This window comes from Stenella coeruleoalba, assembly GCF_951394435.1.
Source record: "Stenella coeruleoalba genome assembly, chromosome: 21".
NCBI classification, from domain to species: Eukaryota; Metazoa; Chordata; class Mammalia; order Artiodactyla; family Delphinidae; genus Stenella; species Stenella coeruleoalba.
Window position 1 is genome coordinate 10,729,363 of NC_137167.1, and position 13,460 is coordinate 10,742,822.

Sequence of the window (13,460 nt, forward strand, 5' to 3'; positions counted from 1 at the left end):
CCTGGAGAGATGAACAGATCACAGAAAGATAGAGCATGGCTACATGGTACTGCGTCTAGGGGGTAATGGGGCTAAAGAGACTCACAAAGGCTCCTAGACGTCCAACACAGCCCAGAAGCAGTAACGAGCTGCCAGAGCTGAAGGGTCACGGAGACAAAGGCTGTCTCAGCAGCACCTGCATGGACCAGTGGTTGAGGACCCGATAGGTTCACATCAGCCCATGTCTCCACACTATAGGAGGTGTGCTGATCCTGGATAAAATCCTAGAGCAGGGGGAAGCCTCCAAATTCACTAAGATTACACTTGTACCATCCCACACTTCTGCCTTGAGCCAAGATGGAGTAACAGGAACAAAATGTATCCTCCTACCAGAAACAACAACCACCACCCAGACAATATATATAAAACAATGGTTTTTAAGGCATTGGACATCAGGTAGTGAAGGACAGTGACCCCTAAGAAATGAGAAATGGGGAATTCCATTGCCTCCAGCGGTTAGGACTTCCATTGCTGAGCTAAACAAAAGAGATAGAAATTTAACCGTGGTGTTTCCAACTCTCTGGTCAGGAGGCTATTGCTCTGGTCCAGTGTGTATGTGGGGTGACCCGATGAAACAGTGTCAGTGAAGATGGAGAGAAATGGGAGGCTTTTACATCCCTCCTCTCACCCTCTGGCACCCCATACATCCACTCGCAATACTTCCAATACTGATGTTTCATCTAGCTCCTGACTTTGGTATCATGGAAATCATTCCTTTAGCTCTCCTTCCGACCTCTCCCTTACCCAGCTGTCGTCTGATTCCATGTCTCATTTCCAGAAAATGATGATGATGAGAAAAGCAAGAGAAAGAGACAGAAAGTACAAATCAATACATGAATTAGAACATGAATCAAATGAAAGGAAAGAAATGTTTTGGAAAAATGGCAGATGGCAGAATGCCAGCATCAATGCGCCCGTTCAAAGAGGAAATGGATGATGTCTTAGGAAAAGGATGGATTAACCTGGTCCACTTGGGGAGATTAGGTGTAGGATCTTATAAACTAAAGTCCCCATTAATTTTCTGGTTCTGACACTGATGGTGGACTGAATCTTGGGACTTCTACCTTAGCTTTAAGGCAAATGACATGTATTGTAAGAAGGCATTATAACCTAGAATTTAGGTGCTAGCAAGCCAAAGAGGGGGCACTTCCCCATGGGTTTCTTCTGTTGTATCAACTGGTTACATGTGGTTCCTAAGCACTTAATAATATGCACAGTCTGGATTTGAGATATACTGTCAGTGTAAAATACTCACTGGATTTGATGACTTGATGCAAAAACAAGAACTTAAAATATCTTGTTAATGATGTTTATATAGATTATATGTTGAAATGATATTTTGGGTATTGGGATAAAAGAAATTATTAAAAGTAACTTCACCAATTCCCATTTACCATTTTTAAGCATGACAACTAAAAATTTTACATGATATATGTAGCTCTCATTATGTTTCTTTTGGATAGCACTGCTCTAGATTATAATAGTAACTGGCACTTACTGAGGACGCAGTGTGTTCCAGACACTGTTCTAAGCAGGTTACATGCAACTTCTAATTTTAAGCTTCACAACAAATTTAGGGGTACATACTAATATAGTTCCCTTTTTACAAATAAAGAAACCAAAGAACAGAGGAATTAAGTAACTTTTCTAAATTCACACGATTGGACTGTGGCAGAGTGGGGATTCGAACTCAGCCAGGCCAGCTCCAGAGCTTACATTCTTTCACCCCATTGCCCTACCTCTTGGTGTTGAGTTGAGAACTGCTTCAGCATCTCATACAGAGTTGACTGGAGTGGGTTTAAGAGATAAGAAGAAGAGAGGAATGAGAGACAGAAAGTATAGGTAACTCTTTCAAAGAGATTTGCTACCAAGGGGAGCAAAGGAATTAGGTATAAGTTGGTGGGGTAAATAGAGTCAACCTTTCTTTTCCTTTTCTTTTCCAAGATGAGAGAAGGACTTGCACATTAGTATGCTGATGGGAATAATACAGTAGAGACTAAAAATAGATGACAGAAGAGAAAGGAGAATTCAGGAGTGAAGTTCTGGAGCAGGTGGAGGACATGGGACCTGGTACCCATGTGGAGGGCGTGTCTTTAAATAGAAACGTGACAAGTTGATCCACTAACAGGTGGGAAGGCAGGAGATATGCTGTGAGAATCTGTGGAAGGTCACTTCTGAATGAAGTAGGAAGTAATGTCATCAGCTGGGAGTAAGGATGGTGGCAGAGTTGTGGATTTCAGTAGATAAGAGAAGATTTGGAATAATCTAGGAGCATGGAAAGAAAATGGATTCTAGACACTGATGGGATTTCATAGGCAGCAAAGCCAGAAGCTTTAAGGACAATAAGTGACTGTTTCCTTTTTTAATTTTTTTAATGGAATGAAATTTGCCATCTATTTGTTTGAAATGAGTCAAATGCTGGTCAGTTGGGGCTGTTGGCAAAGGAGAAGGAAGGAGATGGTTTTTCAAAAGCTGAGCCAGAGCTCGGCATCAGTGATTAAAATGGGCTGGTATTGGCTTCCCTGGTGGCACAGTGGTTGAGAGTCCACCTGCCGATGCAGGGGACACGGGTTCGTGCCCCGGTCCGGGAAGATCCCACATGCCGCGGAGTGACTGGGCCCATGAGCCGTGGCCGCTGAGCCTGCGCGTCCGGAGCCTGTGCTCCGCAGCGGGAGAGGCCACAACAGTGAGAGACCCGCGTACTGCAAAAAAAAAAAAAAAAAAAAGTCTTCCAACAAACAAAAGCCCAGGACCAGATGGCTTCACAGGCGAATTCTCTCAGACATTTAGAGAAGAGCTAACATCTATCCTTCTCAAACTCTTCCAAAATATAGCAAGGGAGGAACACTCCCAAACTCATTCTACGAGACCCCCATCACTCTTATACCAAAACCAGACAAAGATGTCACAAAAAAGAAAACTACAGGCCAATATCACTGATGAACATAGACGCAAAAATCCTGAACAAAATACTAGCAAACAGCATCCAACAGCACATTAAAAGGATCATACACCATGATCAAGTGAGGTTTATCCCAGGAATGCAAGGATTCTTCAATGTACACAAATCAATCAATGCGATACACCATATTAACAAACTGAAGGATAAAAACCATATGATAATCTCAGTAGATGCAGAAAAAGCTTTTGACAAAATTCAACACCAATTTATGATAAAAACTCTTCAGAAAGTAGGCATAGAGAGAACTTACCTCAACATAAAAAAGCCATATATGACAAACCCACAGCCAACATCATTCTCAATGGTGAAAAACTGAAACCATTTCCTCTAAAATCAGGAACAAGACAAAGATGTCCACGCTCACCACTCTTATTCAACATAGGTTTGGAAGTCCTAGCCACAGCAGTCAGAGAAGAAAAACAAATAAAAGGAATCCAAACCAGAAAAGAAGAAGTAAAGCTGTCACTTTCTATAGATGACATGATACTATACATAGAGAGTCCTAAAGATGCTACCAGAAAACTACTAGAACTAATCAACGAATTTGTTAAAGTAGCAGGATACAAAATTAATGCACAGAAATCTCTTGCATTCCTATACGCTAATGATGAAAAATCTGAAAGAGAAATTACGGAAACACTCCCATTTACCACTGCAACAAAAAGAATAAAATACCTAGGGATAAACCTACCTAAGGAGACAAAAGACCTTTATGCAGAAAACTGTAAGACACTGATGAAAGAAATTAAAGATGATACAAACAGATGGAGAGATATACCATGTTCTTGGACTAGAAGAATCAACATTGTGAAAATGACTGCACTACCCAAAGCAATCTGAAGATTCAGTGCAATCCCTATTAAACTACCAATAGCATTTTTCACAGAACTAGAACAAAAAATTTCACAATTTGTATGGAAACACAAAAGACCCCGAATAGCCAAAGCAATCTTGAGAAAGAAAAACGGAGCTGGAGGAATCAGGCTCCCAGACTTCTGACTATACTACAGATCTACAGTAATCAAGACAGTATGGTACTGGCACAAAAACAGAAATATAGATCAATGTAACAGGATAGAAAGCCCAGATATAAACCCACACACATATGGTCACCTTATTTTTTATAAAGGAGGCAAGAATATACAATGGAGAAAAGACAGCCTCTTCAATAAGTGGTGCTGGGAAAACTGGACAGCTACAGGGAAAAGAATGAAATTAGAACACTCCCTAACACCATACACAAAAATAAACTCAAAATGGATTAAAGACCTAAATGTAAGGCCAGACACTATCAAACTCTTAGAGGAAAACATAGGAAGAACACTCTTTGACATAAATCACAACAAGGTCGTTTTTGACCCACCTCCTAGAGAAATGGAAATAAAAATAAACAAATGGGACCTAATGAAACTTAAAAGCTTTTGTACAGCAAAGGAAACCATAAATGAGATGAAAAGACAACCCTCAGAATGGGAGAAAACATTTTCAAACGAAGCAACTGACAAAGGATTAAACTCCAAAATATACAAGCAGCTCATGCAGCTCAATATCAAAAAAACAAACAACCCAATCCAAAAATGGCAGAAGATCTAAATAGACATTTCTCTAAAGAAGATAAACAGATTGCCAACAAACACATGAAAGAATGCTCAACATCATTAATCATTAGAGAAATGCAAATCAAAACTACAATGAGGTATCACCTCACACCAGTCAGAATGGCCATCATCAAAAAATCTAGAAACAATAAATGCTGGAGAGGGTGTGGAGAAAAGGGAACCCTCTTGCACTGTTGGTGGGAGTGTAAATTGATACAGCCACTATGCAGAACAGTATGGAGGTTGCTTAAAAAACTAAAAATAGAACTACCATATGACCCAGCAATCCCACTACTGGGCATATACCCTGAGAGAACCGTAATTCAAAGAGTCATGTACAACAATGTTCATTGCAGCACTATTTACAATAGCCAGGACATGGAAGCAACCTAAGTGTCCATCGACAGATGAATGGATAAAGAAGATGTGGCACATATATACAATGGAATATTACTCAGTCATAAAGAGAAATGAAATTGAGTTATTTGTAGTGAAGTGGATGGACCTAGAGTCTGTCATACAGAGTGAAGTAAGTCAGAAAGAGAAAAGTAAATACCATATGCTAACACATATATATGGAATCTAAAAAAAAAAAATGGTTCTGATGAACCTAGGGCCAGGACAGGAATAAAGACGGAAATGTAGAGAATGGACTTGGGGACTCGGGGAGGGGGAAGGGTAAGCTTGGACGAAGTGAGAGAGTAGCATTGACATATATACACTACCAAATGTAAAATAGATAGCTAGTGGGAAGCAGCTGCATAGCACAGGGAGATCAGCTCGGTGCCCTGTGTCCACCTAGAGGGGTGGGATAGGGAGGGTGGGAGGGAGATGCAAGAGGGGGGAGATATGGGGATATATGTATAAGTATAGCTGATTCACTTTGTTGTACAGCAGAAACTAAGACACCATTGTAAAGCAATTATACTCCAATAAAGATGTTAAAAAATATAATAAAAAATAAGAATGCACATAAAAATAAAAGAAATACATATAAACCACATAAATTCCTCCTCAACCATTAGAGTCAGAATTTTAAAACTTGTCGTTGGATAATCCATGGTTGAAAAATCTATGGCAAAACGATTAGGGGACTGAAAATTCACCTGGAGGCAAGTGCATTTTCCAAAGTCCTTATTACTATATATTCTTTTTATTTTTTTGGCCACACCGTGGGGCTTGCAGGACCTTAGTTTCCCAACCAGGGATTGAACCCATTCCCTTGGCAGTGAAAGCTCGGAGTCCTAACCACTGGACCGCCAGGGAATTCCCATTATTTCTATATATTCAAATACACAGGTAAATAAAGAACTCTAGATAGGGTAATGTCAAAGAGCTTAAAACAATAATAAAATAGCTCTTAAAATAATAGTAATACTGTACAAGACATTATAATTTAGCTTTCACACAGAGATGACTTCTGAGAAGGTGCGTAGCTGAGAGAAGAGAAGGGAGGTGGATTTTAGTTGGAAGAGGAATCACTGGCGCCCTCCTCCTCCATCTCTTGCCTGTCCACTCTCTATGGTCCTTTCTGGAAGGTGAATCCCGTGCTTGTGCCTTCAGCAGAGGGCGCTGTGTGAAGAGCTTGCGGGTCCTGAGTGAGCCTTCTCCTCCTTTGAAGAAATTATATTGGGCAGGCCGAGTCGTCTCTTTAAAAAAGCTCTTTGCGCCTCTTTATTCGTTGTAGTCAGTCCTTTAAACTCGATCCTTTTGGCTTTTGCTTTTACCTGTGTTCAAAGTGGAGCCTTTGAGTGGTAAATTTTAACCAATCGATTTCTTTAGGAAGTTTTTTTTCTTTCCGGTATTCTCTGAGAAATGCTGCCTGCCCGCTTTGCTAGTCACTGGGAAGGGCTGGCTGAGCGGCAGACGCCTCTCCAACAGAAGGGTCTCCACCTGCCCAGGCTCCGTATTGTTACTGTAAATTATCGGGTGAGGGGACCAGGGAAGCAATTTAAATTCCCTTTTTCAGACAGAGTCACTTCCAGCACTTATACGATAATAATAGAGTCTTCTTTTCAGCGCTTACTATGTAGCAAGCCCTCTTCCGAATGCTTTTCTGTATTATCTCTTTTAATGCTCCTATCTGCTGAGTGAGGCAGCTATTGCTATTTTTTCAGTTTTACACGTGAAGAGGAGACTAGCAGAGGGGAAAAGTAACTTGCCCAGGATCATACGCTAAACGGCAAAGCAGGGCTTGTAGACAGCTTTCTGATTCCACGCACTTCACTCTTAACCCCTCTAGCAGGCTGCCTCCTTATGTATGATTATTACCACCTCTCCTTGTCGTGATCACAAACCCCACACCCAGCTTACTTCCCAGACTTGCCCAGTAGCAACAGCTCTCAAAGCTACCAGATCACCGAGGAGTATTACACAGAGTCATCTGTGTTCATGAGAGGGCACGAAAATACTCTATGGGCTGGGAGAAACACACAGAAGAATGGAGGCAGAGGTGAGAGCCCGTTAGACCAATCCGGTTTCACAAGGTTCTTTCATAAGACAACTTGACATGGACGTAGAGTGACTTTTGTGCAATGACCATAGTGCAGGTGGTGGTAGGAAAAGCATACAGAAGTAAATCTGCAAAAATCTAAATTCCTTTAAGAGAACTTGCAGCCTATTTTATCTGTTACTGTTAGGGTCTCCCTCATTGGTAATTGTCGATTCTTTTAAGAGAAAGAACGCTAGTTAAATGACCTAATCTAGGATCTACCACTTTTTACCGTTGACTTAGGACGTCCTTGACCCTCTCCTAGGTCACAGAGCAATAATCATAATAGCTTTATTATTCCTAGCTTCACGTAGCATCTGCCCTGGCTTTATTTCTTCTTTTATCTCCCTTTTTCCTCATTAGGCTTGTCATACGTTACACACCGTACTAAGCCTCTGGAATCCAATCTTCAACAAGATGAGTGAATAAATCAACTGTTTCGTAGCTCTTTTGGAGCATAAAAGAGATAATAAGAAAATGATTTTGAAACAGTAATGTTTCAGTTTATTGCTATTCCTCCCTCCTAGAATGTCTCTTCCTCCAATTGGTGTTATAATAATTTTTTCTGGGGGTTCTTTCTTCTTTAACCCGTCATCCTTTCCTCACTTTCTGGAAAATTCTAAGTGATCCTCTGACCTTTCTTACTTTGCTTTCATAAAAGGAGAAAGATCAGGGCTGTTTGATGACATTTTAACCATTTTATCTCCATTCACTTACAGAAAAGGAACCATTACTTATTTTCCGTGATCAGAATATAATCAGGTTTTCACCCTTTGGCGATTCAATATTGTTGGGAAATCGTTCTGTTTATGAGTCCTTCACAGAAGAATGCATCCCATTCAGTGCAATTTTTTGAGCAAAGAACCTCACAGGACAATATAGGTTGAGAAAGTATACTCATCATACACTTCGCCATGTATCATTCATGATTTTCCAGGGTGAAGTAACACATTGTGTCATTTAAGTCTCAAAGGTAATGAACAGAAGGGCCATTCCTCACACAGTCTAGGAAATCAAGACTCTTCTATTATATCCTTGGTGGTCAAATGTTTAAAAATGCTGAAGATTTTTATAATTTTATTTTGTATCCTCTTAATTAACATGAGGCCACTTCTTAGACAGTATTCTAAAAACTCGACTGTGGATAAATATAGATACAATTAAACAATAATAAAACAAGTACTAATGCACTCAAATATACTTGAATTTTGTAAAAATTCCACAAAAGCCACACTAAGGAGTTTCTAAATGAAAATTTAAAAGATCTACCTACTAAGTTATGGATTTATTCCCCTGCAGTGACTCAAAGGTAATAAGACAGAAAAGCAGGAAAAAACGATGCTGGGAAAGTATTTAAAATTGTAACCAACAGATGGAAATGAAACTTTTGGTGGGGAGCATGCTGTAGTGTACACAGAAGTAGAAATACAATGTTGCGCACATGAAGCTTATATGATGTTCTAAACTGATGTTATTTCAGTAAAAAATAAATTTTAAAAATGTGACCTTGAATGCTCACCAAAGGGAAGTGAGCTGCCTTATTAGTTGAGGATTCGGAGACTGTGTCTGTGTGTTTCTCACAAGGCCAGTGTCAATGTTGGCATAAATCTCTTTTTAATGGAGTGATAGGAATCTGGTTCTCAAAGGTTTAAGAGGATTCACTTTTATCATGTGTTCCTATTCTTGGAGGTTAATTAATGTTTAGGCAAAGCTAATCTCATTAATAGAATTGTTCCGCTCTTTGTAAAATGAGGACACTGAAAGCGTGTCAGGTAGAGCGCTTTGGAGTTTGAACAGCCACTGGATTGACTGCAATACCTCAGTTTTGTGGGGGGTTATTACAGAGAGGTGCTTTGCTCCATCTTACCCTCTCGCTCATGTCCTTTTCTCTCCCTAACATGGTACAAATGGCTGATGAAGGTCACAGACAGAGAGTGAGGACACATCTGTCTATAAAGAAAAAATGTTGCCTGTCATTCCAGTTCTTCAAGGACCAAGCCATTAGCCACTGCAGTTGCTCACTGACAGTGCACCCTGAGGGGAATTCGGGATGGACAAAACCAGGAAACATTCTGTGCTTTGGACATACTGGCCCTTAGATAGTTAAGATGCATATCTAAGGAAAATTTTCCTATGGCCCCAGATTCTTGCATCTTTCCATATATAGAATGGGAAATAGTAATAGCAGTAATCTATTGATGCTTGACTACACGTTTTTCCTAGCAAAACAGTTCATATATCTCCTGGCTCCTTTACGTCTTTGAAGCTGCTCCCCAGAGCTATCAGAGAGACTGTCTTCTGGGCTGTAGTCCTCAGTCAGGCCCCTGAATAAATTTTAACTCACAATTTTTACATTGTGCCTTTTTCTTTCCGTTGACACGTCACAAGTGGATGGGATGCTAGAGGCACAACAGACGGCCTGCTACATCTGCCCACCCTTTCAAGATGTCAGGGACATGACATCCGTGAAGGGGATGCTAGGTGCCAGGCTTATTCAGGACGCCCCCGACTGGTGGGTCAAACTTGCTATAAATGGAGGAAGAAGACAGGCATCTTACTCACAGCAAGGGAGAAGTTGGAAGCCTCCCTCCTACTAGCTCTGTGACCCTGCAAGTAATTTGATCTTTAAATTTTCATTTCCTCTTTTATAAAATGCAGATACTAGTAGAATTAACTCCTAGGATTCTAGTGAGGAGTAAAGGAAAGAATTGAATAAGACCCTGAGCAGAGTGTCTGGTGTTCAGTAAAAATTCACAAATGGAAGTAATTACTGTTATTATTATTATGTAAGTTGACCATTCTGTCTTTTTTTGCTTCTTTTGGTGTGAGGCCCTAGGCTTTCACTCATGTAATCCTGTGATGTTGACTTGAAAGTGGGTAGGGGTGGCTCTTTCCTTGGGGACAATATAGTTCATAACAACAGAATTTTACAGAGCTCTTAAAATAGCACTCACACCTCCCCACACACAAATATATGTGTATGTGTATGTATGTACATCATATATATACTGAATATATGACACATATATATTATATACATATTTGTATCATATATACATATATAATATATGATATATAAATATATATGATACATATATATCGTATAATTTAATTTTCTTCCTTCCTTCCTTCCATCCTTCCTTTCTTTCATCTATATTTTCCTTACTAGTAAAATGTCTGAGCTTGGTCTCTTTAACTATAAACTTGGAAAGATGCTGATTTGAAACTGTAGCCACCCCAAAATGCCCCTTTGTTATGCAGATTATTTCGAGGGGGGTGGGAACAATTAAGGGCCAAAAGACTCCCGAAGAAACTTTGACCTTCTCCCCAACTGCCTAAAAGAATTTGCGGGGCTTCCCTGGTGGCGCAGTGGTTGAGAGCCCGCCTGCCGATACAGGGGACGCGGGTTCGTGACCCGGAGCGGCTGGGCCCGTGGGCCATGGCCGCGGAGCCTGCGCGTCCGGAGCCTGCGCGTCCGGAGCCTGTGCTCCTCAACGGGAGGGGCCACAGTGGTGAGAGGCCCACGTACCGCAAAAAAAAAAAAAAAAAAAAAGAAGAATTTGTGTAGCGGGCCTGTTGCCGGAATAGAGCTGTCACCAGAGACATCAGCAGAGAGTATGGGCTCCGTGTGGTGGGGAAAATGCCTAAGGATCAGAGTCCATGCTGGGTCCCACTGCAAACATTTACCAAACATTTGCTTTTCCATCTCCATGTGAATTGCCTTCCTCCCCTTCCAAGTCCCAAACCACTACCAGCAAAATCCTCTTTTGCCTTTAGCTGAAGATGGCATTTCAGGTGAGGGCTTCAGCCATTTTGGTGAGTTACTCTGTTTTCCTGGGTCTCTTCCGTGGATCCATGTCATTCAACGTTTAATCTGTCTCACGTCAATTTAATCCTTAGACCGACCAGAAGCACCAAGAAGGGTGGAGGAAACCTTCTTCCTCCCCAACTGAACAAGGATGAACCACTGGGCTGGGACTTGAGTTCAGGCACTGGGAGGTCCCTCACAGTCTAACTTGTCACCTCATCTTTATCCTGACAGCTGTCACCTCTCCTGCCCCTGATGAGAGAAGCCGAGACAAAGGGAGCCGTGCAGGTGTTCATTCAGGGTGAAGCAGGTGAGTCATATGACAAAACATGTGAGGATCTGAGAGGATGCTACTTGGGCTGGAATGGCATTGGGGTAGATGGCTCCAAACTGTGCCCGTGTACCCGGGGGGCAGCCAGCCGCCAGGTTCCCTCACTGAGATGGGTTATATGGTAAGGAAGGCGGATTCACCTGAGCAGACCAGGTCCCACCTGGTGATGAAACAGCGTCCCAAGGGTGCCGACTGTGCCCGGTGGGGTGTGTAGGTCTAAGAGGCAGAAGAGGCGGCTGGGGAGGCCTAGGTTGGAAATGAATGAAGTTGGCCTGAAGAACACACTCCCAGAGCTGGGAGACTCAGTCATTCAGAATGGCCTGTGCCCTTGTCTGGGCCTCGGGAACAGCCCCCAGGGGATAGGTCTCTTCTTGCTCAGCGATGCGGCCCCTAGGGGGGTTTTCAGCAAGGACATGATTACCATTACCCCCCTCCCTCGTGCCTTACCCAAAGGTCTTTGCCATATTATGTGCTATACACATTATAATCATATTAAGTATTTTACTAGTGAGACTATGCTATCGTACCTATTATAATAACAATAAATCTGGCTTAATGTTTATTATGCCCACAGGGTACCTAATTCCTTGGTAAACCTTTCCTCTTCTGTTATACTTTCTGTTTTGTCCTTCCCTAATTTTTGCAGCAAGGTGGCTGTATCACGGACTCCAGTATTAGTTAGAAATTTAATTTTCTTTAAGCATTTGGAAGACTACAGCTGATGACAGTTAGTGAATGATTTCTTTTCCTGAAAATTAATATCTGCCACGGAATTGAATAATAGATGAGCACTAGATATTCATGATAAGAGCAGTGGAAATCTCACGGTCAGAGGGAGAGCCTAGCTGAATTACTGATCGCTCCTTTCCTGCCCACTGCCTCCCCAAATAAAGAACTTGGCTCCCTATTTTGTAAAACATCAACTTGACCCCCTAAGCAGTAGATTGGAACCGGAGTGGACCCCTGACCTAGGACCCAGAGAGAGGTTTAGTCCCTCTAGGGACTTACCCATAAGCGGGCTTACTCATGTAAGAGCAGAGGTGTGCTGGAAAAGCTGGTGAGAAGAGAGAGAATGACATGGACCTAAAAAATCAGAGCATCAGGAGGGAAAATGAGGGAGAAAAGAGTCCAGCCGCCTTCTTAGTGCCTGTTTCTCACCCCTTTCTAAGTCCGGCAGCGTTCAAATCTGCCCTGAGGTTTTGTGATACACCGCTGAGTTCAAATAACCAAGTTCGTGCTTAAGCTAGCTTGAATTATTCATTTCATTTCAGTTATTTGCTGCCAAAGCAGCTTTAATGAATTGAGTAAATATTCCAGGGAAAACTGCCATGACCACGAGTGTTTGCTTCGGGGGGAGTGAGGGTGGGGTGTGGTGGGACTAGGTCTCTGCCTCCCCGTTTCAGGCTGTCCCACTTATCACATCTTGTGCTTCAAAGTGTGTTTCCCCTTGAAGAGGCTCTTGAGAAGCACAGCCACTGCCCTTGCGCTCCCCTAAGGAATTGGGGCCCAGGTATGTGAAACCTAAGAAAAACAGCAGCTTTCTTTTCCAAATGTCACTGTTGCCGTGTGTCGTTAGAGCTGGAGCCTTGACTGCACTTTGAGGGCTGACGCTTCTTGTGTTCTGGAAAAACACCTTGTAGGTTCTGCAGAGTTAAGGCCCAGATCCTGTGTTGGACTGGAAGCAAGGAGGCGCTGAATTGGTCTCCACAGTTTGGTCAAAAGTTGCCTCTCTCATGGGTGAAATAGCGTCTCTGAGATTCCGGGTGAGGAGAGGCTGGCCGGTGATGACAGCGGAAGGAAAATACTTGCTTTACTTTTTGTTTGTGTTTTTCCCTACCTGGTGGTGGGCCAGAGCCTCTGACACCTACCTGCATGGGTTTGAATCTCAGCTCTGGCCCAGCCAGGAGGCAGAACCAGAACAGTTCCTTGACTGACAGAATTTCACAGAAAGAATGATCAGTTAGGCCGAAAGTTGTAACTAGTGACCTAAAGGGTTTCACGGGGGTAGCAACCAAAAGAAGCAGCTATCACCTCTAGGGCTGAGGCCACAAGGAGAAGAGGTTGGAATAGTTAAAATTTAAATCGTTAAAGGAGGAGCCCCATGGAGATGGAAGTCAGACCTCCGAGGAGGGGCCACTGCTCAGCTGGTCCTGGGGTCTCTGAGTTGGAAGGAGAGGCCCGTGGTTCCCAGATTTCCCAAGAGGAGGCGCTGGTTGCCTAGTGCTGGCATC

General features: G+C 42.3%; 1 protein-coding gene across 3 annotated transcripts in view; it reads left to right on the plus strand.

Moving 5' to 3' along the window:
- The window catches only part of FUT10 (fucosyltransferase 10), a 267,866-nt gene that overhangs the window by 124,057 nt on the left and 130,349 nt on the right, over positions 1-13,460 (plus strand). For all 3 annotated transcript variants that reach the window (XR_013825466.1, XR_013825467.1, XR_013825468.1), the window contains one exon: positions 11,133-11,208. The gene's annotated coding sequence lies outside the window, so the exon portion shown is untranslated. The remainder of the gene's footprint in view (positions 1-11,132; positions 11,209-13,460) is intronic.